The sequence below is a fragment of the Pseudophryne corroboree genome, chromosome 9 (genome assembly GCF_028390025.1).
Source record: "Pseudophryne corroboree isolate aPseCor3 chromosome 9, aPseCor3.hap2, whole genome shotgun sequence".
Taxonomy (NCBI): Eukaryota; Metazoa; Chordata; class Amphibia; order Anura; family Myobatrachidae; genus Pseudophryne; species Pseudophryne corroboree.
Window position 1 is genome coordinate 195,288,822 of NC_086452.1, and position 24,172 is coordinate 195,312,993.

Below are 24,172 nucleotides of genomic sequence, written 5' to 3' on the forward strand. Positions count from 1 at the left end.
CATCAGAGCCGTCAGACAGAGGAGAGCCACCGAAAAATAGATGAGAAATGTGCTGAGACTGGGAGGAAGGGGAGCCACTGATAGTGCTGATGTCCTCTGACATGCACCCTCTCAAAGCATGGCAGAAGTCTTGGAGACAGAGAGCAGGAGCTGCTGCAGCAAGAGGTAACAGAGAGTGTTTGTGTGACAGCCAGAACCAGCATCTCTCTCTCCCCCAGCCATTTCCCCTCCAGTGTCCCATGTGTGCTATCCAGCCTGTCACCATCTCCTCATTAGTACCAGTCATCAGGCCAACTCTACTTGCAATGACGCCTCATTACCACATCCGTCATTCACTGCCTCACCAGGTCATGTGAGTGTAGGTGAGGCTCATTATGTATACAGCGCACTACTGTGGGCATTAGGTATAAATTGGTGGTATTCATGTGACCGGCAGTCGGGAGACCGACAGTCACATGACCTCCTCCAGCATCCCAACCCCTCACTATCCCGATGGTCGGCATGCCGACCGACATGGACTGTTTCCACTCGTGGGTGTCCCCAACACCCATAGAGTGGGAATAGAACCGAGCCCGCAAGTGGCTTGCTGCACTTGCCCCTCCCCGCCGGAATCCCGGTGTCAGTATGCTGCCAGGATCCTGGCATCGGTATGCTGACCGGCAGTCTCCTGACCGCTGGTCAGCCATACTACACCCGGTATAAATATCATTACTGTGAACATTATGTGTAAGGGTCACTAATGTGGGCATTATGCGTAAGCTTCATTACTGTGGACATTATGTGAATCAGGGCCACTATGTGCGGTAATTTGAATAAGATTGTTCTACAGTGTAGCATAATTTGAATTATGGGTACTATTGTGTGGTCACGCCCCTTCCTTGTGAGACCACACCCTTTTATTTTACCAAGGGCACACGCTGGCTCTTTATAATGCATGGGAGGGAAGGCACAAATTTATAGTTTCCAGGGGGTTGCCGAACACCATAACACCATCCATACCTGAGTGCTCCATAGGTGACAAGGGTATCCACTATCTCCTGTAATTTATCATTAACAAGATACAGAAGTGTCAAAATGTACCCGGAAACCATGAATCTTTGACTTGCCTAACAGTCTGCCATAACACGGATAGCCAAGGATATGAATTTTGGGTAAACCTGGAAGTCGGCATACAAGGAAGGAATCTGGATGGAGGCACCACATACAACCATCAGATTAACAGAATGGCAGTGCTTTCTATCTCTGTGTACAGTATGGTATATGATCATTCCTAGCAATGGCTATAGGACTATGTAGGTGTATATTGTATGAAAAGCCTGACATAAACTGCTGCATTGACACAGCTAGGGACATCATCCAAAGGCACGTGTATAAACTGAGGCACACCAGGAAGGCTGATTGAACAGGATCGGTACGGTATCCCGGCGGAGGGATCTCAGCGGTCAGGAGACCAATGCTGGGATCCCGCCAGGAGGAATCCCAGCAGTGAGCGCAGCGTGTCCTCTCGTGGGTCTGCTGCACTCGCCACGCATCAGACCCAGTGGCGACCTATTATATTCCCACCTCGGGTGGTGGCATGGACCACCACCCAAGTGTGAATTCCGTGCTTGTGTCGGTATTCCAACTATTGGCATTTTGCCGGGTGTTTGGGAATCCGGCGTCGGTATCTTGACCACCGGGATCTCGACAGCCGGGATGTTAACTGCATACCGACTAAACATGCTTCATTATTCTGCTGAAGGACGGCTAGAAAATCCCAGCCACATCAGCAATGGTGGTTTAGAAAGATCCTGAAGCGAAGAACAACAGCTGAATCAGTGGTGGGATTTTCAATTTAATTCCAGGTCACTCTCCACTATGGTGGTCATTCCGAGTTGTTCGCTCGCTGCCGATTTTCGCAGTGCAGCGATTAAGTGAAAAAACGGCAAAAATGCATGCGCTAAGTACTTTCTCACAAAACTTTGTGGATTTACACAAGCTCGAGCTACGTTTTTTCATCGCTCGAGTGATCGTAGTGTGATTGACAGGAAGTGGGTGTTTCTGGGCAGAAACTGGACGTTTTCAGGGAGTGTGCTAAAAAACGCAGGCGTGCCAGACTGCCAGGTAAAACGCAGGAGTGGCTGGGGAAATGGGGGAGTGGCTGGCCAAACGCAGGGAGTGTTTGTGACGTCAAACCAGGGACTAAACGGACTGAGGTGATCGCAGTCTAGGAGTAGGTCTGGAGCTACTCAGAAACTGCAGCTAATCTTTCGTTCGCTATTCTGCTAAGCTAAGATACACTCCCAGAGCGCAGCGACCTAGCGTGTGCAATGCTGCTAAAATCAGCTAGAGAGCAAACAACTTGGAATGAGGGCCAATGTGCACAGTTTCCAGAATGACATGAGGTGAATCATAAATCTATGCACTACCTCATCATCGGATAATCCAAATAGGGAAACATGCTACCGCAGGTATAGGCATTGTTGTTTTGGAGATTTAGGAAAAGAGCAGGGATCAAGCTAACACCTTATGGAGGCAACAAACCACAAATACTGCGTATCTACAAACAAAAAAGGATTTTTTTTTTTTATAGAAAAAAATCACATTAGTAGATACAGAAATGGCACAGGTAAGCAAGCAAACAGTTTAAACACAATATTACTCAGATATAATTTGCAGACTGTTTGAAACCAATTATTTTTTATTTTTTTGCAATGTGTCAGACATTTGAAGAAAAAAAATAGATATAGCCAAAGACGAATAAAAAAACAAACAATAACCAAAGAACCCCAACTTATGAACTATTGCAAATCACACGTTGTGACATTTAAAGAGAAATAGATAAATACACGCACATACAAAATTATCATAGTACAACAAAATCAGAATGAGAATGCAAAAACACAAATCTATAGCAACTGCAGTTCTTAGAAGCAAGAGAATGTCATGAAAACCTGCTCTGACCACACAGTGAAATAAAGGCAAATACAAAGCTAAAAATAAACTCAAGCAACTGCGGAAATAAATGAGGAGGACATGAAAACATTCTCTGCCCATGCTGTACATCAAAGAAAATAAAAGACATAATGTACACACCAAAACAAAACTACACTGTTATAGGGTTTCATTTTCTGGCGTATTTGGAAGATGTAATTTATATACATCTTCAAGGACTTTTGTTCTTATAAAGTAACAACAATTTTCCATACAGTATATGCAAAAGCAATGAAAAAATGTAATCCAGGAAACATTATTTATTTATTATTACCAGTTATTTATATAGCGCACACATATTCCGCAGCGCTTTATAGAGAATATTTGTCCATTCACATCAGTCCCTTTCCCAGTGGAGCTTACAATCATTGTCCCTATCACACACACACACACACACACACACACACACACACACACACACACACACACACACACACACACATTAAGGAGCCAATTATCCGACAAGTATATTTTTGGATTGTGGAAGGAAATCGGAGTACTCAGAGAAAACCTGCGCAAGCACGGGGAGAATATACAAACTCCACACAGTTAGGGGCATGGTGGGAATCGAACCTATGACCTCAGTGCTGTGAGGCAGTAATGCTAACCATGACACCGTCCATGCCATTTTGAATGTGTTCAATGTAGTATAAATGCAAATGTGTATCTAATTTAAAGAAACACCCATGAAGAATTGTTTATAATAGTATAAAATTCTATAATTTCAGATTATCAGAGTTTCAGTGCAGGCTGAAAACATAACATTAAGGGCAGACAGCACTTTGCTAGTGAGAGAGTTGGGGGCCTCAGAGTATACCTCTTTGGAAAAACTGGCCCTGGGCTGTATACAGTGGCGGAAGTACAGGAGAGAATGGAGACAGTCACCTCTGGGCACCAGTTCTGAAAGGGGCACCCTGAGCTTCTCTATTGTCTTTTTGCCAGGCACTTACATTGACCAGTGGAGTTCCACTTCGCATTCTAGCTGAACCTCAGTGGTGTGGGAGGTGGGGGTTTTCTGGAGATGTCAGGCAGTGTGCCCACCTCCTGGCAGCCTTGCTGCCAGTTTCCTGCCTGAACCCCTGTCCCCTGGTCCCCTGCCACCGCTGTCTCAGCAGTTCATATGAAATGAGGACTGAGGAGCAGTGTGGGGAGCAACAGGAGATGAGACTGGGAGAGGGGACTGGCAGGGGGTACTAACAGGGCACAGCAGGCTGTAGTATAGCACAAGAAGGCACACACCCCGCTCAGATATGATGTGAGGCAGTAACAGAACATAAGTTCCTTAGTATGTGTATGGCTGTGTGTGTGTGCACATGTGGCTGTGTGTGTGACTCTGTATATGCGTCAAAATAAGTAATACACTGGGATGTAATGAAGTCCAAATTCTGACTTTTTTCTTTTAAAGGGGAAATCATGTACATAGAAAGGTTTAGCCTTGTAAAAAAAAATGTCTGAGTTCGTCCGGAATCCCGCACGGCTGCCGACTTCATTACACCTGTGGGGCTGGTCTCTTCCAAGTGCTGCTGGGATTTCTAAGTGTGAGTTGGAAACAGTAAAAAGGAGCTGGAAGCCGAGTGAAAAGGAGGAGCAGTGAGCTGGAACAACTGCAACTGCTAAGTGGAGTATAGGTGCCACAGGAGAGAGTACTACGGCTGCATAAAAGTGAAGGACCAAGAACCGCACAAAGATAGATAAGTATAAGCCAGCTTAATTATTGTATAAGTGATATTGCTTGTCTTCTATTTTTTATTTTTGCTGCTTTTTCTTTGAGTGTTACAGGGAGTTAGACATTGCAAACAATATGGGAGGGGCTGTGATTGAGGACCTCACTCAGTGCATGTCATGCAAGATGTATGCACACCTGGAGCTACCGGCCCAGTGTGAATACATCTGCACGAGGTGTGTGCGAACGGTTGCCCTGGAAGCCCAGGTAACTGATCTAGAGCAAACCGTTACGCGACTGAGGGAGATTCACAATCTCGAGCGTAGTTTAGACAGAACGGTGGAGGAGTTGCGGGAGGGGTCACTGGTAGAAGAGGATGATGATCAGGTAGCCAGTTGGGTCACAGTTAGAAGGAAGAAAAAGAGGGGGAGGCACGACATCTCCGAACTATCAAACCCGAACAAATTTGCCCGATTGGACGAGGAATCGGAGGATGATAGTGAAGAAATGACGGTGCCGGAGGAGACTGCTCCCTCTAGCATCGAGAGGTGCGGTCCCTCTGGCGCGGTTGGGATAAAAGATAGAGAGGTACCTAGTCAAATGGTGGTGGTAGGGGATTCTATCATCAGGAAGGCAGATAGTGCAATCTGCTCCCGGGACCGTGATCGCCGTACAGTCTGTTGTCTCCCGGGTGCTCGGGTACGGCACATCGCGGACCGGGTAGATAGATTGTTGGGAGGGGCTGGCAAAGACCCGGCGGTCTTGGTGCACGTTGGCACCAATGACAAAGTTAGCGGAAGGTGGGATGTCCTTAAGAAAGACTATAGGGACTTAGGAAAGAAACTGAAGGCAAGGACATCTAAGGTAATATTCTCGGAATTATTACCCGTGCCACGCGCTAGTCCAGGGAGGCAGAGGGAGATTAGGGAGGTAAATGTGTGGCTTAGGGATTGGTGCAGGAAAGAGGGGTTTGTGTTCCTGGAACACTGGGCGGACTTCTCAGTCAGGCGCCATCTCTTTTGTCGTGACGGATTGCACCTGACTGAGGAGGGGGCAGCGGTGCTGGGGGGAAGGATGGTTAGAAGGTTGGAGGAGATTTTAAACTAGGAGCCTGGGGGGAGGGTTTAGCTAGAAACTACGGGTCATGCAGTGAGAATAGTGGGGATGGCGGTAGTAAACGAAATGGGGGAGAAGTTGGGGGGAGGGTAAGAGCAGGCAGTAAGGTTACTAACATGGGTACTAAAAGGGATTTTACCAAAGCACTAACCAATGACGATTACAGGTCATCCTTGCCACATAAGGTGAAAGATGTCCTTAACGCAAGGGAAAATACTTATCTTAGTTGTATGTATGTAAACGCCAGAAGCATTACTGGTAAAAAGGGTGAACTAGAAATACTTGCAGCAAGCAAACAGTATGATATTATAGGTATTACTGAAACTTGGTGGGATGAATCTCATGATTGGACAGTCAATCTAGAGGGCTATACACTGTTTAGGAGAGACAGACTAAATAAAAAGGGTGGAGGGGTGTGTCTGTACGTAAAGCCGTTTTTAAAACCTAATATATGGGAAGATATTGAGGAGGGGACTGTAGACACTGTTGAGACATTATGGGTAGAAATTGCATGCGGGGGAAAAGGAACAAAAAAGTTAGTATTGGGTGTATGCTATAGGCCGCCTGGTATCAACGCATCTGATGATGAATTGTTACTAAAGCAAATTGAAAAAGCAGCAGGAGTAGGAGACATAGTAGTGATGGGAGATTTTAACTATCCAGAGATAAACTGGAAAAACGATTCATGTGATACTGCTAGGGGCAGTATGTTTTTAAACACACTAAATGATAACTACCTAGTCCAACTAATTGAGGAACCAACTAGGTACAATGCAATCTTAGACCTGGTATTAACAAACAATCAGGATTTGGTATCGGGTATTATAGTAGGGGAACCCATAGGAAACAGCGACCACAATATGGTCACATTCAATATCAGTTTCTACAAACAGCCCTATACTGGCTCAACTAGGACTTTAAACTTTAACAAAGCCAACTTTGAAATGATGAGGCTATTTTTCAGGGATATTGAATGGGAAGGTTTGTTTTTAGGAAAAAATACTACGGAGAAATGGGAGGTACTAAAATTCCTGCTAGCTAAAAATACACTCAAATATATTCCTATGAGTAGCAAAAAAGGGAATAATAATCATAAACCGATGTGGCTTAACAAAAAGATTAAGGAACTTATGGGCAAGAAAAGGCGAGCATTTAAAAAATACAAATCTGACGGGGAAGCAGAGTCATTTCAGCACTATAAAGAATGTAACAAAAATTGCAAAAAGGAAATAAGAGCGGCTAAAGTAGAAACTGAAAAACTAGTAGCAAAGGAAAGCAAAGCGAATCCCAAAAAATGCTTTAAATACATTAATAGCAAGAGATTAAAAAAGGAGAGTATAGGCCCTTTGAAAGACAAGTTGGGAGTCTTAAGCAAAAACGATAATGACATAGCGGACACACTAAATTAGTTTTTTTCAACAGTATTCACTAGAGAGGACCCAATTCAGGGACTGACACACAATCTCAATAATGACAATATCACACTGATAGGTACTTATTTAAGCGAGGAAGTAGTCTGTGACCGATTAAAACATTTAAAGATTAATAAATCACCAGGGCCCGATGGTATTCATCCAAGGGTTCTAATGGAGCTTCACTCTGAACTGGCAAAACCGCTATCTTTGATCTTTGAGGATTCAGTTATATCAGGTATGGTTCCCAAAGACTGGCGTATAGCGGAAGTAGTGCCTATATTCAAAAAGGGAAGTAAAGCTGAACCAGGTAATTATAGACCAGTTAGTCTTACATCTATAGTGGGGAAAGTATTGGAAGGTATTCTAAGAGATAGTATTCAGAAGTTCCTTGAAACCAATAAGGTCATTAAAAGGAATCAACATGGGTTTATGAAGGACAGATCCTGTCAAACCAACTTACTTGGCTTTTATGAAACAGTAAGCGCAAACCTAGATCAGGGTAAAGACGTGGATGTAATCTTTTTAGACTTTGCCAAAGCGTTCGATACTGTACCACACATGAGACTTATATACAAGCTACAAGAATCAGGGCTAGGAAGCACAATATGCACTTGGGTCAAAAACTGGTTAGATAATAGGAAGCAGCGCGTTGTGGTTAATGGACCTTTTTCAACTTGGACTGAAGTGCTAAGTGGTGTGCCGCAAGGCTCAGTATTAGGACCGCTATTGTTCAATATTTTCATTAACGACCTAACAGAAGGTCTAGAGAGCATGTTGTCAATTTTTGCAGATGATACCAAATTGTGTAAGGCTATAAATACAGAGGAGGATGCCGAGTCTCTTCAGAACGACTTAGTTAAATTAGAAGCATGGGCAGCCAAATGGAGAATGCGCTTCAACACAGACAAGTGTAAGGTAATGCACTGTGGTAACAAGAACAAAAATTACACCTACCTACTAAATGGGGTAAAATTAGGGGATTCTGTACTGGAAAAGGACTTAGGTGTCCTCATAGATAGCAAGCTAAGAAGTAGTATCCAAAGTAGGACTGCAGCAAAGAAGGCTAATAAGATATTAGCATGCATAAAACGGGGTATTGATGCTAGGGACGAGAGTATTATACTCCCGTTATATAAATCACTAGTGAGGCCACACCTTGAATACTGTGTACAGTTCTGGGCACCGTACTACAAAAAGGATATCCTGGAGCTTGAAAAGGTACAGAGGAGGGCGACCAAACTAATTAAGGGCATGGAGACGATGGAATACAAGGAAAGGCTTGAAAGACTAGGCATGTTTACATTGGAAAAGCGGAGACTAAGAGGGGATATGATCAACATCTACAAATATATAAGGGGACAATACACAGAGCTTGCGCGGGACCTGTTTTTGGTTAGATCAACACAGAGGACTTGTGGACACTCGCTCAGGTTAGAGGAGAGGAGATTCCGCACAATACGGCGTAAAGGCTTTTTCACGGTAAGGACAATACGTGTTTGGAATTCCCTGCCCGAGGGAGTTGTAATGGCGGAATCTGTCAACACCTTTAAGAATGGGTTAGATAAATTCCTATTGGATAAGGATATCCAGGGGTATGGTGCATAGTCATGCATTATAGTTACTATAAATAGGGATAAAATGCAATGGCTGACAGCAGCATCAGTCAGAAATTTTAGTCAAATCATCATGCATAGGACACCACAAATAGGTTGAACTCGATGGACAATTGTCTTTTTTCAACCTCAGATATTATGTTACTATGTTACTATGTTGCCTTGGCTAACCTTTTTTTTAACACAGCTCCACAAGTGCCAGACATAAAATAATAGAATATGAGCTAAAAAGTGAACCAGGTAAAACTATATGTAAATAAACTTGAAAAAGAGCTAATTTCCAGCATTCTCCTTTATGCCAGTATTAATTAGTGATGAGCGAACCGAACCCCCCCGAACTTCACCCATTTTACACGGGTCCGAGGCATACTCGGATTCTCCCGAATGGCTCAGTTAACCCGAGCGCGCCCGAACGTCATCATCCCGCTGTCGGATTCTCGCGAGATTCGGTTTCTATATAAGCTGCCGCGCGTCGCCGCCATTTTCACTCGTGCATTGGAAATGTTAGGGAGAGGACATGGCTGGCGTCCTCTCCGTTTATTAATCTAAATGCAAAAATATTTGTGCTTATTCCTTAATTGTGGGGACTGGGGAGCAGCTGTATTATATAGGAGGAGTACAGTGCAGAGTTTGCTGACAGTGACCACCAGTATACGTTGTCTGCCTGAAAAACACTCCATATCTGTGCTCAGTGTGCTGCATATATCTGTGCTCACACTGCTTTATTGTGGGCACTGGGGACCACCAGTATATTATATAGGAGGAGTACAGCAGTGGCGTGCGGTGAGGTCATTGGCTGGTGAGGCACTGCAGCCATAATGATCCGCAAAGTCCGGCGATGAACCTTACCGCCACTTGTGATGTCATGGAAGTAGGCTGACAGTGCCTGCCTACTTCTATTTTTTTTATTTAAACATTTATTTATTTTTTACAAATATGTGTTTTAGGTAGCCCTTGAGTTGAAATAGTTGGAAGATTTGGGATCAGAGTTAGGTACCTCTTTTTATACCTTACAGGAGACAGTACCCCAATTTACACATTACGGCAGACAGATTCCCCTTTTTTACACATTACGGCAGACAACGTCCCGTTTTTACACATTACGGCAGACAGCATCCCCGTTTTTTACACATTACGGCAGACAGCGTCCCCGTTTTTACACATTACGGCAGACAACGTCCCGTTTTTACACATTACGGCAGACAGCGTCCCCGTTTTTTACACATTACGGCAGACAACGTCCCGTTTTTACACATTACGGCAGACAACGTCCCGTTTTTACACATTACGGCAGACAGCGTCCCCGTTTTTTACACATTACGGCAGACAACGTCCCGTTTTTACACATTACGGCAGACAGAGTCCCCGTTTTTTACACATTACGGCAGACAACGTCCCGTTTTTACACATTACGGCAGACAGCGTCCCCGTTTTTTACACATTACGGCAGACAGCGTCCCCGTTTTTTACACATTACGGCAGACAACGTCCCGTTTTTACACATTACGGCAGACAGCGTCCCCGTTTTTTACACATTACGGCAGACAGCGTCCCCGTTTTTTACACATTACGGCAGACAACATCCCCTTTTTTACACATTACGGCAGACAACGTCCCGTTTTTACACATTACTGCAGACAGCGTCCCCGTTTTTTACACATTACGGCAGACAGCGTCCCCGTTTTTTACACATTACGGCAACCAAAGTCCCCGTTTTTTACACATTACGGCAGACAAAGTCCCGTTTTTACACATTACGGCAGACATCGTCCTGTTTTTACACATTACGGCAGACATCGTCCCGTTTTTACACATTACGGCAGACAACGTCCCGTTTTTACACATTACGGCACACAGCGTCCCCGTTTTTTACACATTACGGCAGACAGCGTCCCCGTTTTTTACACATTACGGCAGACAGTGTCCCCATTTTTTACACATTACGGCAGCCAGCGTCCTTGTTTTTTACACATTACGGCAGACAGCGTCCCTGTTTTTTACACATTGCGGCAGAAGTCCCCTTTTTTATTTTTCTTATACAATACAGTGAGAGAGTGAGTGAGAGTGAGTGAGAGTGAGTGAGAGTGAGTGAGAGTGAGTGAGAGTGAGTGAGAGTGAGAGTGAGAGAGTGAGAGAGTGAGTGAGAGTGAGTGAGTGTGTGTTACTCACCTTGGGGGGGGCCACGATCCACCATCCACAGGACAGCTGCGGCGACGCTCCGGAGCCCTTTAGAGCAGAAGATAGCCGGCGGCAGCAGGAAGCTGCTCTCTGGGGCTGAGAAGGGACTGCGGCGGCGGGACTCACGGACGATGGCGGCGGAGGGACAAGGAGAAGGCGCGCCTCGCTCACACCACTTGCAGTGCCGGGACAGAGACTTGCGCTCCGGGACAGCTCCCCTCCCGCTCTGCTGATTCCGGGCTTCTTGCTCCACCGCTGCCGCTGCTGGTCACTCTTACAGGGGCGTGCTATGGGTTGAAAGCACGCCCCTGTCACTCCCCTGTCGAAGCGGCACTTCCACTAAGTGCCGCTTCAGCTGCATTTTCTAATGGGCTTTTACTGCCCAATTCTTTGTCCCGCCTCCCCGCTTCCTTCCCTTTACACTGACAGCGGGAGGCACCGACAGCGGTGCCTCCTAAACTCATTTATAAAGAATATATAGAGCCCAAGATCATTAAAATAATATAAAGCCTAATGCATATACTTATGACACAGAATCTGTGTCATAAGTATTTCTTTTATATTATTTTAATGATTATGACAGGGGAGGCACTGCCTCCCCTGCCTCCCCTGACTGCACGTCCCTGGAGTACAGTGCAGAGCTTTGCTGACCAGTGACCACCAGTATACGTTGTCTGCCTGAAAAACACTCCATATCTGTGCTCAGTGTGCTGCATATATCTGTGCTCACACTGCTTTATTGTGGGCACTGGGGACCACCAGTATATTATATAGGAGGAGTACAGTGCAGAATTTTGCTGACCAGTGAACACCAGTATACGTTGTCTGCCTGAAAAACACTTCATATCTGTGCTCAGTGTGCTGCATATATCTGTGCTCACACTGCTTTATTGTGGGCACTGGGGACCACCAGTATATTATATAGGAGGAGTACAGTGCAGAGTTTTGCTGACCAGTGACCACCAGTATACGTTGTCTGCCTGAAAAACACTCCATATCTGTGCTCAGTGTGCTGCATATATCTGTGCTCACACTGCTTTATTGTGGGCACTGGGGACCACCAGTATATTATATAGGAGGAGTACAGTGCAGAGTTTTGCTGACAGTGACCACCAGTATATATAGCAGTACGGTACGGAAGGCCACTGCTCTACCTACCTCTGTGTCATCAAGTATACTATCCATACATACCTGTGGTGCATTTCAGTTGTGCGCAGTATATATAGTAGTAGGCCATTGCTATTGATACTGGCATATAATTCCACACATTAAAAAAGGGAGAACAAAAATGTGGAGGTTAAAATAGGGAAAGATCAAGATCCACTTCCACCTCGTGCTGAAGCTGCTGCCACTAGTCATGGCCGAGACGATTAAATGCCATCAACGTCGTCTGCCAAGGCCGATGCCCAATGTCATAGTAGAGAGCATGTAAAATCCAAAAAACAAAAGTTCAGTTAAATGACCCAAAAATCAAAATTGAAAGCGTCTGATGAGAAGCGTAAACTTGCCAATATGCCATTTATGACACGGAGTGGCAAGGAACGGCTGAGGCCCTGGCCTATGTTCATGGCTAGTGGTTCAGATTCACATGAGGATGGAAGCACTCATCCTCTCGCTAGAAAAATGAAAAGACTTAAGCTGGCTAAATCACAAATCCCCAAGGAGAGTCCAATTGTGTCGGTTGCGATGCCTGACCTTCCCAACACTGGACGGGAAGAGCTTGCGCCTTCCACCATTTGCACGCCCCCTGCAAGTGCTGGAAGGAGCACCCGCAGTCAAGTTCCTGATAGTCAAATTGAAGATGTCGCTGTTGAAGTACACCAGGATGAGGATATGGGTGTTGCTGGCGCTGGGGAGGAAATTGACAAGGAGGATTCTGATGGTGAGGTGGTTTGTTTAAGTCAGGCACCCTGGGAGACACCTGTTGTCCATGGGACGAATATGGCCATATACATGCCTGGTCAAAATACAAAAAAATCACCTCTTCGGTGTGGAATTATTTCAACACAAATGCGGACAACAGGTGTCAAGCCGTTTGTTGCCTTTGTCAAGCTGTAATAAGTAGGGGAAGGACGTTAACCACCTAGGAACATCCTCACTAATACGTCACCTGGTCCGCATTCATCAGAAGTCAGTGACAAGTTCAAAAACTTTGGATGACAGCGGAAGCAGTCCACTGACCACTAAATCCCTTCCTCTTGTAACCAAGCTCCTGCAAACCACACCACCAACTCCCTCAGTGTCAATTTCCACCTTACACAGGAAAGCCAATAGTCCTGCAGGCCATGTCACTGGCAAGTCTGACGAGTCCTCTCCTGCCTGGGAATCCTCCTATGCATCCTTGAGTGTAACGCCTACTGCTGCTGGCGCTGCTGTTGTTGCTGCTGGGAGTCGATCGTCATCCCAGAGGGGAAGTCGGAAGACCACTTGTACTACTTCCAGTAAGCAATTGACTGTCCAACAGTCCTTTGCGAGGAAGATGAAATATCACAGCAGTCATCCTGCAGCAAAGCGGATAACTCAGGTCTTGTCAGCCTGGGTGGTGAGAAACGTGGTTCCGGTATCCACCGTTAATTCAGAGGCAACTAGAGACTTGATTGAGGTACTGTGTCCCCGGTACCAAATAAAAATCTAGGTTCCATTTCTCTAGGCAGGCGATACCGAAAATGTACACAGACCTCAGAAAAAGAGTCACCAGTGTCCTAAAAAATGCAGTTGTACCCAATGTCCACTTAACCACGGACATGTGGACAAGTGGAGCAGGGCAGACTCAGGACTATATGACTGTGACAGCCCACTGGGTAGATGTATTGCCTCCCGCTGCAAGAACAGCAGCGGCGGCACCAATAGCAGCATCTCGCAAACGCCAACTCATTCCTAGGCAGGCTACGCTTTGTATCACCGCTTTCCATAAGAGGCACACAGCTGACAACCTCTTACGGAAACTGAGGAACATCATCGCAGAATGGCTTACCCCAATTGGACTCTCCTGGGGATTTGTGACATTGGACAACGCCAGCAATATTGTGCGTGCATTACATCTGGGCAAATTCCAGCACGTCTCATGTTTTGCACATACATTGAATTTGGTGCAGAATTATTTAAAAAACGACAGGGGCGTGCAAGAGATGCTGTCGGTGGCCCGAAGAATTGAGGGCCCCTTTCGGCATTCAGTCACCGTGTGCCGAAGACTGGAGCACCACCAAACAGTCCTGAATCTGCCCTGCCATCATCTTAAGCAAGAGGTGGTAACGAGGTGGAATTCAACCCTCTATATGCTTCAGAGGATGGAGGAGCAGCTAAAGGCCATTCAAGCCTATACATCTGCCCACGATATAGGCAAAGGAGGGGGAATGCACCTGACACAAGCGCAGTGGAGAATGATTTCAACATTGTGCAAGGTTCTGCAACCTTTTGAACTTGCCACACGTGAAGTCAGTTCAGACACTGCCAGCCTGAGTCAGGTCATTTCCCTCATCAGGCTTTTGCAGAAGAAGCTGGAGACATTGAAGGAGGAGCTAAAACAGAGCGATTCCGCTAGGCATGTGGGACTTGTGGATGGAGCCCTTAATTCGCTTAACCAGGATTCACGGGTGGTCAATCTGTTGAAATCAGAGCACTACATTTTGGCCACCGTGCTCGATCCTAGATTTAAAACCTACGTTGTATCTCTCTTTCCGGCAGACACAAGTCTGCAGAGGTTCAAAGACCTGCTGGTGAGAAAATTGTCAAGTCAAGCGGAACGTGACCCGTCAACAGCTCCTCCTTCACATTCTCCCGCAACTGGGGGTGCGAGGAAAAGGCTAAGAATTCCGAGCCCACCCGCTGGCGGTGATGCAGGGCAGTCTGGAGCGAGTTCTGACATCTGGTCCGGACTGAAGGACCTGCCAACGATTACTGACATGTCGTCTACTGTCACTGCATATGATTCTGTCACCATTGAAAGAATGGTGGAGGATTATATGAGTGACCGCATCCAAGTAGGCACGTCAGACAGTCCGTACGTATACTGGCAGGAAAAAGAGGCAATTTGGAGGCCCTTGCACAAACTAGCTGTATTTTACCTAAGTTGCCCACCCTCCAGTGTGTACTCCGAAAGAGTGTTTAGTGCAGCCGCTCACCTTGTCAGCAATCGGCGTACGAGGTTACTTCCAGAAAATGTGGAGAAGATGATGTTCATCAAAATGAATTATAATCAATTCCTCCGTGGAGACATTCACCAGCAATTGCCTCCAGAAAGTACACAGGGACCTGAGATGGTGGATTCCAGTGGGGACGAATTAATAATCTGTGAGGAGGGGGATGTACACAGTGAAAGGGGTGAGGAATCGGAGGATGATGATGAGGTGGACATCTTGCCTCTGTAGAGCCAGTTTGTGCAAGGAGAGATTGATTGCTTCTTTTTTGGTGGGGGCCCAAACCAACCAGTCATTTCAGTCACAGTCGTGTGGGCAGACCCTGTCGCTGAAATGATGGGTTCGTTAAAGTGTGCATGTCCTGTTTATACAACATAAGGGTGGGTGGGAGGGCCCAAGGACAATTCCATCTTGCACCTCTTTTTTCTTTCATTTTTCTTTGCATCATGTGCTGTTTGGGGACAATTTTTTTGAAGTGCCATCCTGCCTGACACTGCAGTGCCACTCCTAGATGGGCCAGGTGTTTGTGTCGGCCACTTGTGTCGCTTAGCTTAGCCATCCAGCGACCTTGGTGCACCTCTTTTTTTTCTTTGCATCATGTGCTGTTTGGGGACTATTTTTTTTAAAGTGCCATCCTGTCTGACACTGCAGTGCCACTCCTAGATGGGCCAGGTGTTTGTGTCGGTCACTTGTGTCGCTTAGCTTAGCCATCCAGCGACCTCGGTGCAAATTGTAGGACTAAAAATAATATTGTGAGGTGTTCAGAATAGACTGAAAATTATTAGAAATTATGGTTATTGAGGTTAATAATACTATGGGATCAAAATGACCCCCAAAATCTATGATTTAAGCTGTTTTTGAGGGTTTTTTGTAAAAAAAAAACACCCGAATCCAAAACACACCCGAATCCGACAAAAAAATTTCAGGGAGGTTTTGGCAAAACGCGTCCGAATCCAAAACACGGCCGCGGACCCGAATCCAAAACACAAAACCCGAAAAATTTCCGGTGCACATCACTAGTATTAATATCTGCACTTGCTGGGCACCATTCTCTCCAGGGGCATTTTAAGAGAGAAGGGGGCCCATGTGCAGATTTCAAGTGAACCCTCTCCTCTCCACGGTGTCGTAGGCTCCGGAACTGTGCTGGATTCTACTACATATGTGCAGGTCTCTGGAAATATGGGGCCTAATTCTGAGTTGATCGCAGCAACAACTTTGTTAGCAGTTGGGCAAAACCATGGGGGTAATTCCAAGTTGATCGCAGCAGGAATTTAGTTAGCAATTGGGCAAAACCATGGCCCTCATTCCGAATCGTTCGCTCGGTAATTTTCTTCGCATTGCAGCGTTTTTCTGCTTAGTACGCATGCGCAATGTTCGCACTGCGACTGCGCCATGTAATTTTGCTATGAAGACAGTTTTTTTACTCACGGCTTTTTCTTCGCTCCGGCGATCGTAATGTGATTGACAGGAAATGGGTGTTACTGGGCGGAAACACGGCGTTTTATGGGCGTGTGGATAAAAACGCTACCGTTTCCGGAAAAAACGCGGGAGTGGCTGGAGAAACGGGGGAGTGTCTGGGCGAACGCTGGGTGTGTTTGTGACGTCAAACCAGGAACGACAAGCACTGAACTGATCGCAGATGCCGAGTAAGTCTGAAGCTACTCTGAAACTGCTAAGTAGTTTGTAATCGCAATATTGCGAATACATCGTTCGCAATTTTAAGAAGCTAAGATTCACTCCCAGTAGGCGGCGGCTTAGCGTGTGTAACTCTGCTAAAATCGCCTTGCGAGCGAACAACTCGGAATGAGGGCCCATGTGCACTGCAGGGATGGCAGATTTAACATGTGCAGAGAGTTAGATTTGGGTGGGTTATTTTATTTCTGTGCAGGGTAAATACTGGCTGCTTTATTTTTACACTGCAAATTAGATTGCAGATTGAACACACCCCACCCAAATCTAACTCTCTCTGCACATGTTATATCTGCCTCCCCTGCAGTGCACATGGTTTTGCCCAATTGCTATAAAAAATCCTGCTGCGATCAACTTGGAATTACCCCCATGGTTTTGCCCAATTGCTAACTAAATTCCTGCTGCGATCAACTTGGAATTACCCCCCATGTGCGCTGCAGGAGGGGCAGATATAACATGTGCAGAGAAAGATAGCTTTGGGTGTGGTGTGTTCAAACTGAAATCTAAATTGCAGTGTAAAAATAAAGCAGCCAGTATTTACCCTGCACAGAAACAAAATAACCCACCCAAATCAAACTCTATCTGCACGTTATATCTGCCCCCCCTGCAGTGTACATGGTTTTGCCCAATTGCTAACAAATTTGCTGCTGCGATCAACTCAGAATTACTGACATGGCCCCCACCATGGTCTTGAAGCTAATTTTGGGACTGATTTTTGCCACGACTGCAGCACCCATCACGGGACTCCAGAAAGGCAAGTATTAAAAGAACACGGGTGCCGTGTGTGCGGTGTGGGCCCCCCTGGACCCAGGGGCCCATGTGCACGGCACACATTGCATCCATGATAGAAATGCCAATGCTTCACCCCCCCATGTTATTGTAGTAGACAGGGACACACAGGGCAGACATTGCAAGTCTAGGACCAGGATCCTCACAGTCATAAATAATACTCACTATGGTCGGCCACTCAGCTCGTCCAGCATCCATGACCACCACAGAGAGAGGAGGACTCACTCCATTCCAGGCCGCACATCACAGTGACTGCACCACACCCCGTTTGCCGATGACGACCACGCTGTGGCATGTGACGCAGCAGTGCTCAGTGTTAAATGGATTACACTGTGTACGGACAAGGACAGCATCTGTGTCTGAAGTCATACACAAGCGCCACACACACACACTTTATAAGCCCAGCCCTGGCCTGTCCACAGCACTCTCCCATCATCACGGCCACTGTTAGGAGGTGGGGCAGACAGCTGTGATCAGGTCTGACCCGGCTCCAGGTATGCAAAGACAATATGGCGGAAATAAATAGCGGCGTCCATTAAGGGTGGCGTCCCAAGCAGTTGCTCGTGTGGAACGTGTCTGGAGCAGACCCTGCCCAACATGATTACGTTCCCGTATGCAGTGGATCAGCCACAGGGATTTGTACAGAGACGTCCTCTGTATCACTAATATTATTATATGGTTGCTTATTTAATATTATGTTTTCATCCTTTATATCATGGATGGGGAACCTTCGGCCCTCCACCTGTTATTGAGCTATACATCCCAGCATGCCCTGCAACAGTTTTAGGCAGCATGGCCAAATAGCAAAACTGTAGCAAGGCATGCTGGTATATGAAGTTCAACAACAGCTGGAGGGCCAAAGGTTCTCCATCCCCACTTTATATGCTGTTATTGCATACATGGCACTATCATACTGTCTGTAAAATCACTTGAGTCATATTGTGCTACTATAGTATTTTGTTAAAGGGATATGATTATCTTGTGACCTGCCATGTTGCCACTACTCTGTTATTAGTCAATGTTGTTTCCATGACTCATAACTGTATGTGTATTCTCATGTGTCAAGCATAGTAATAATACTCACAAAATAAATAGCAAGATTACTTGTTATTGTACTGCGGCTATTTGGTAATAAATTATTTCCATTTTGTAATTTTGCATACCTACAACATTTACATATGAAGCCATGTATGTATACTTTTTATGACTTATACAGTAGTACATGTAACACAATGATATTCCTGTAATTAAGGTAAGGGTGATCTATTATTATTTCTGTGCTTCATATGGTAAGATTTGCAACAGAGCAAAAATGAAATATTTTTGTTGTTCAAAATACATTCTCTCAGTACCGTTACAAGGCGGACAGGGTAAGTAGAGCACTGACCGCAGCATCCTGAGGATGCTGCCGGTTGATCTGCAGTAGGCACCATGCCAGCCAAATGCAGGTGCCATGGGGCAGCGATCTGTGCACTCTCTGCAGTGGCACCACTCGCACACCAATAGTAAGGGCCCTGCATTCTTTTTGCTCAAGGAACTATGGGCCTAATTCAGACCTGATCGCACAATAGGGTTTTTCGCTGCGCTGCAATCAGGTCATAACTGCGCATGCGTATGCACCGCAATGCACAGACGCGTTGTACGGGTACAAAGCGGATCGTTGCTGAGCGATGGATTTAACGAAGAATCCATTCGCACAGCCGATCGCAAGGAGACTGACAGGAAGAAGGTGTTTGTGGGTGGCAACTGACCGTTTTCTGGGAGTGTCCAATCGTTTGCAGGGTGGGTTTCTGACGTCAATTCCAGGCCCAAATAGGCTGAAGTGATCGCAGCGGCTGAGTAATTTCTGAGTTACTCAGTAACTGCACAAAACCTTTTTTGTACCTCTCGGCTGCACAAGCTTTAGCACACTTGCAAAGCGAAAATACACTACCCTATGGGGGTGATTCCGAGTTGTTCGCTCGCTAGCTGCTTTTAGCAGCATTGCACACGCTAAGCCGCCGCCCTCTGGGAGTGTATCTTAGCTTAGCAGAATTGCGAATGAAAGATTAGCAGAATTGCGAATAGAAAATTCTTAGCAGTTTCTGAGTAGCTCCAGACTTACTTAGCCATTGCGACCAGCTCAGTCCTTTTCGTTCCTGGTTTGACGTCACAAACACACCCAGCGTTTGCCCAACCACTCCCCCGTTTCTCCAGCCACTCCTGCGTTTTGCCACTCGAATGCCTGCGTTTTTCCGCACACTCCCATAAAACGGCCAGTTTCCGCCCAGAAACACCCACTTCCTGTCAATCACACTATGATCAGCACAGCGATGAAAAAGCTTTGTTATGCCGTGAGTAAAATACCTAACTTTTGTGTAAATAACTAAGCGCATGCGCTCTGCGAACCTTGCACATGCGCAGTAAGCAACTAATCGCAGTATAGCGAAAATCGGCAACGAGCGAACAACTCGGAATGACCCCCTATAGGCGGCGATTATCTGATCGCAGCGCTGCAAAAAATAGCAAAAAATAGCTAGCGAGCAATCGGGTCTGAATTACGCCCTATATCTTACCCATTCTTTGGTGTAATAGTGGTCTCACTATAAGGCTCCTTTTTACTTGGGAAACACATCTAATCCAAAGGTTTGCAAACAAGGCACCCTTACCGTCCAGATTATAAGGATATCAATTGCTGAGCACAGATGGTTAAATGAACCCAATCACGGCTATCGTTATAAAATGGATTATTAGTCTGCCTTGAGGACTGAGATGGGGAACTTCTAATCTAATCAGTCCTATTGTTGGTCCAGTGTAATAGGCATACAGTACATTGTCCCTTCTTGATAGAAAGTACAGCAGCAGAGCATTTTGTACCTGGTGGAAGGGGTCATGTTGGAGGGTGTGGAAGAAAAGATACAACAATGGGATTTTTTCAATAAACTCATGACACACTTTCAGTACACAGCTTTAGAAACACAACCCCCACCCTTGGAGGTGGAGGATAAAAACTAGCAGTCTCACTTCTCATTACTGACACCTGTATTTAGGAAGCTACAGTATTGCAGGTGCAGACTGTAAAACAGCAACACATCACCCCGCTCCCTTACCTGTGCTTCTCTGCACTGGAGTGTGCAGCATTCAGTTTATCTCAAGTGAGTGGTACAAAGTCACTGTTATATTTAGTATGTGTGCTTTATCTAAAGCAGATTGAAAAGATCATTTAAATTATTTGTAAATGATTATTAGGGAAAAGGCAGTTGTGAAGTTAAGCTAAGTACACACCTATACAATTATCTGGCCGATAATTGTACAGGTGTATATGTGGGTGCTTTAGCTGATAAACGTATGCTCCTGCAAAAGGTCAGGAGGTTGCATCTTAAAATATAAGATGCCTGTCCTCCCTATCTATTGAAGAACATACCAAGTACACACTGATCGGAGAATCGCTCAATAGGTCGGAGGGTTTATCTGATCTGCTGTGTATCAGGCTTTACTCAGGAAATTGCATGTAATTAAATTCTGCATATTTAATGAGCAAATTACATTATGTAATGTAATTATGAAAAGTAATGAAGAAATTGCTTATTAATGTGTTATGAAATGTTAATTCTGATATTGTTACTTAACCATCCAGTGCACACAATACAGCATCAAATGTCAAATGTGAATGTTGCCTTTCCTTGGTTAATCTAGAAAAGACGTGTTTGTTCACATTGTTTAGGTAATTGTTAGATATAGGGGCATAGCTTGGGAATACTTTGCTCTACCTTTTTGTCCATTATCATTTGGTTGATGTTGCTAAAGGGCAGGCGAAGTATGAGGTGTGGTAGGTCCTGAGACGAGTTGTGAAATTGTGTGTGGAGCGATTAGTGCTGCATTACAGTGCTTGATAAATAGTCTTTCCTAGTATCATCGGTGATAAGAGCTAGGTTTATCAAAGCTTGGAGAGAGATAAAGTGGAGAAAGTAACAACCAATCAGCTCCTCTCATTTTGTAAAATGACAGAAGCTCATAGGTTAGTACCTTATCTCTCTCCACTTTATCTCTCCAAGTGATGTGATAAGGAGCACTATCACTAAGGAAAACACCCATTTTCTTGTCTGTATACTGTAAACAGCGGCTTAATTTTTATCTTTTTGTGATTTATTTTGTTTTAGCTCTTTAGCATTAACCATTTTCTCAATTATTTAATGGTTTGTTCATTATAATTGCTTGTACTGGAATATTGATATATAATTAGGTACATTGTAATATTTAATGTTATGTTTTGATATTTTCTAAATTGAACTGTGGAATGTAATGTATGCTATAACTAATGGCATTGACTTCTCATTATGGGGCTGATGCAAATTTAAAATGCAAGTTAATTTTACTGTATCATGCGTGGTTTTGCACTCTGCATGCTCCATGCTATGGACAATGCTGATTAGTACATAACTGCAATTCCACTTGTGGCTGAATTGGTGTAATGTGGCATTTGCATGTAGGCTAAGTCTAACAAAGGGGTATCAATGGAAGAGTGGGCTATGCAGAGTTGTGCTCATGTCCCGCAACAGGGGGGTACAAAGGGTATCCCCGTACCGGGCCCCGAGGCTTTGAGGGGCCCCAGCATAATGCTTTTAATGATTCACAATTTTTAGTTTTTGTTTTATGTGGATACTGCTACGCCACCTGGCCCGCACACAGAATAGTCCAGCGTCGGCGGGCCGGCGGCAGCAGTATTGTAATCCCTGTCTCCCGGGTCCCGGCACTGCAGCGGCTGCTCTGAGCCTCTGACCTCACGTAAGCATGTGACATCCGGTCCGACGCATTGCCCACCCGCCCTTCCCTGACTACTACTACTACTACTACTACTACTACTACTACTGCTGCTGCAGCGTCCATCCTTTGAGGAACACAGGGCGGCTCAGGCAGTGACGCAAGTTTTGAGGAGAGCAGCCCGGCAGCAGCGCCCTCACAGACTATTGGGGGGAAAACGGCACACATGACAGCCAGGATTGATTTGGTGGTGTAACTCTGGTGAGCAGAGCAATGCCATGTTTTTTTTTTTTTTTTTTTTTACACTTGTCTAATTAACCATTTATTAATAGCACCAAATAAAGCTCCAGTGTTTTACCAGCCAGCAATTGTTAAATATCATCCCTATTTCTCACCTCAATGTGAGATTCTTGTTTAACAGATTTTACTTGTAATTTACCAATAAAATCTGTTACAGAATCTCACATTGAGGTGAGAAATGGGGATCATATTTAACAATTGGTGGCAGTCTCAAGGGGGTGCTGTGGTCTGCCCCGCTGGCGCTGTTACAGGAGTAGCTGCTCCCCACCCCTACTGTTGTCTCGCAGCGCCAGCCTCTAGGAGCAGAGAAATGACTCGCCCCATGGGGGCAAGGGGGGTTTGGGCGGGGGTGGAGGGAACCCACAAAGATATCCGTGTACAGAGCCCCAAGATTTCTGGTTGCCGGCCCTGTTTGTGCTTCGTGTAAATACGCATTTTCAGACTGATCTTTGGAACCAGTATTAGAGCTGGTGAGAGTGCACACTGATACTGGTGACCGCTATGGAACCAAGAGTACAAAAGGAGGGGAATATCCATATAGAGGGGCAGATTTAACAATGAGTTTGAGCACCATTTAAAATTAGTAATGAGTGACAACAAGAATATCAGTCATTGTTAAATCTGCCCCTTAGTTCAGTGCACGCAATGTGATTACAGCTAGCTTGTGTTAAGGTGGGTACACACTAGGCGATACGCTCCATGAGCGATATCGCATAGTGTTTCCTCTCCCCTCCCAGACCGTCGACATACACCATGCCGAGGCCAGCCCGAACATGCAACATCTGATGATATAGTCAGATTGAGCTGTATGTACAGCCGACAGCCAGGGTCATTAACGACCCCTGGGAGTGCGCATCGGGCACTGTTAGTAGCATACACACTGGCCGATATTTTAAACTATATCACCCAGAAGGGTAAAAATTAAGAATATTTTTTACAATATCATGTGGTGTAGTGTGTATGCACCTTTAGACTCTGCATTGGATAATATAACTATTTGATGAAAACTGTAACTGTTTCCTTATGCAGTGCATCTTAATTAACCATCTCTGTAAACGTGTACAAGCACATGAATACTGTGATTACGTCATATTCAAATTACTTCTTTACACTAATATATATTTGCATAAAAAGCTTTCTATGTATACACTACAGTGACCACATCTCCTTCCATTTGTGTCTCCTCAGGTAAAAATGGAAAATATTTTAGTGCTGATCATTTGTGTTGCTGGATGTTTGGTGGCTGTCTCTGCCTATCCAAGTGGACTAATAAGTGCTTCATGTGACATCATGCTTCCAAAACATGGGGTTACTAGCCCCCAATCGTCTGCAGCCCCTTATAACATCAAAGTGTCTAAAATTACATTTGCCACGGGTGACGTTATTACAGGTAAGGTCTGAAGCCATAAATATTCTATCAAATAAATCAAACAATGAGAGGTACAGTAGATCCGTGGCATCCGAGTTCTTTTGGATTTCTCATTGTTGCTCTAATGACATAACCTTTTTTTATTTTTTCTTACTTTCTTTTTTCTTTTATCCTTAATAGAATACAAATAC

The 24,172-nt window shown here is 45.1% G+C and overlaps 1 pseudogene; it reads left to right on the forward strand.

Annotated features, from left to right (window-relative positions):
• Positions 1-23,806: 23,806 nt before the first annotated feature.
• Positions 23,807-24,172, forward strand: part of LOC134958775 (putative ferric-chelate reductase 1) — a 131,612-nt pseudogene continuing 131,246 nt past the window's right edge.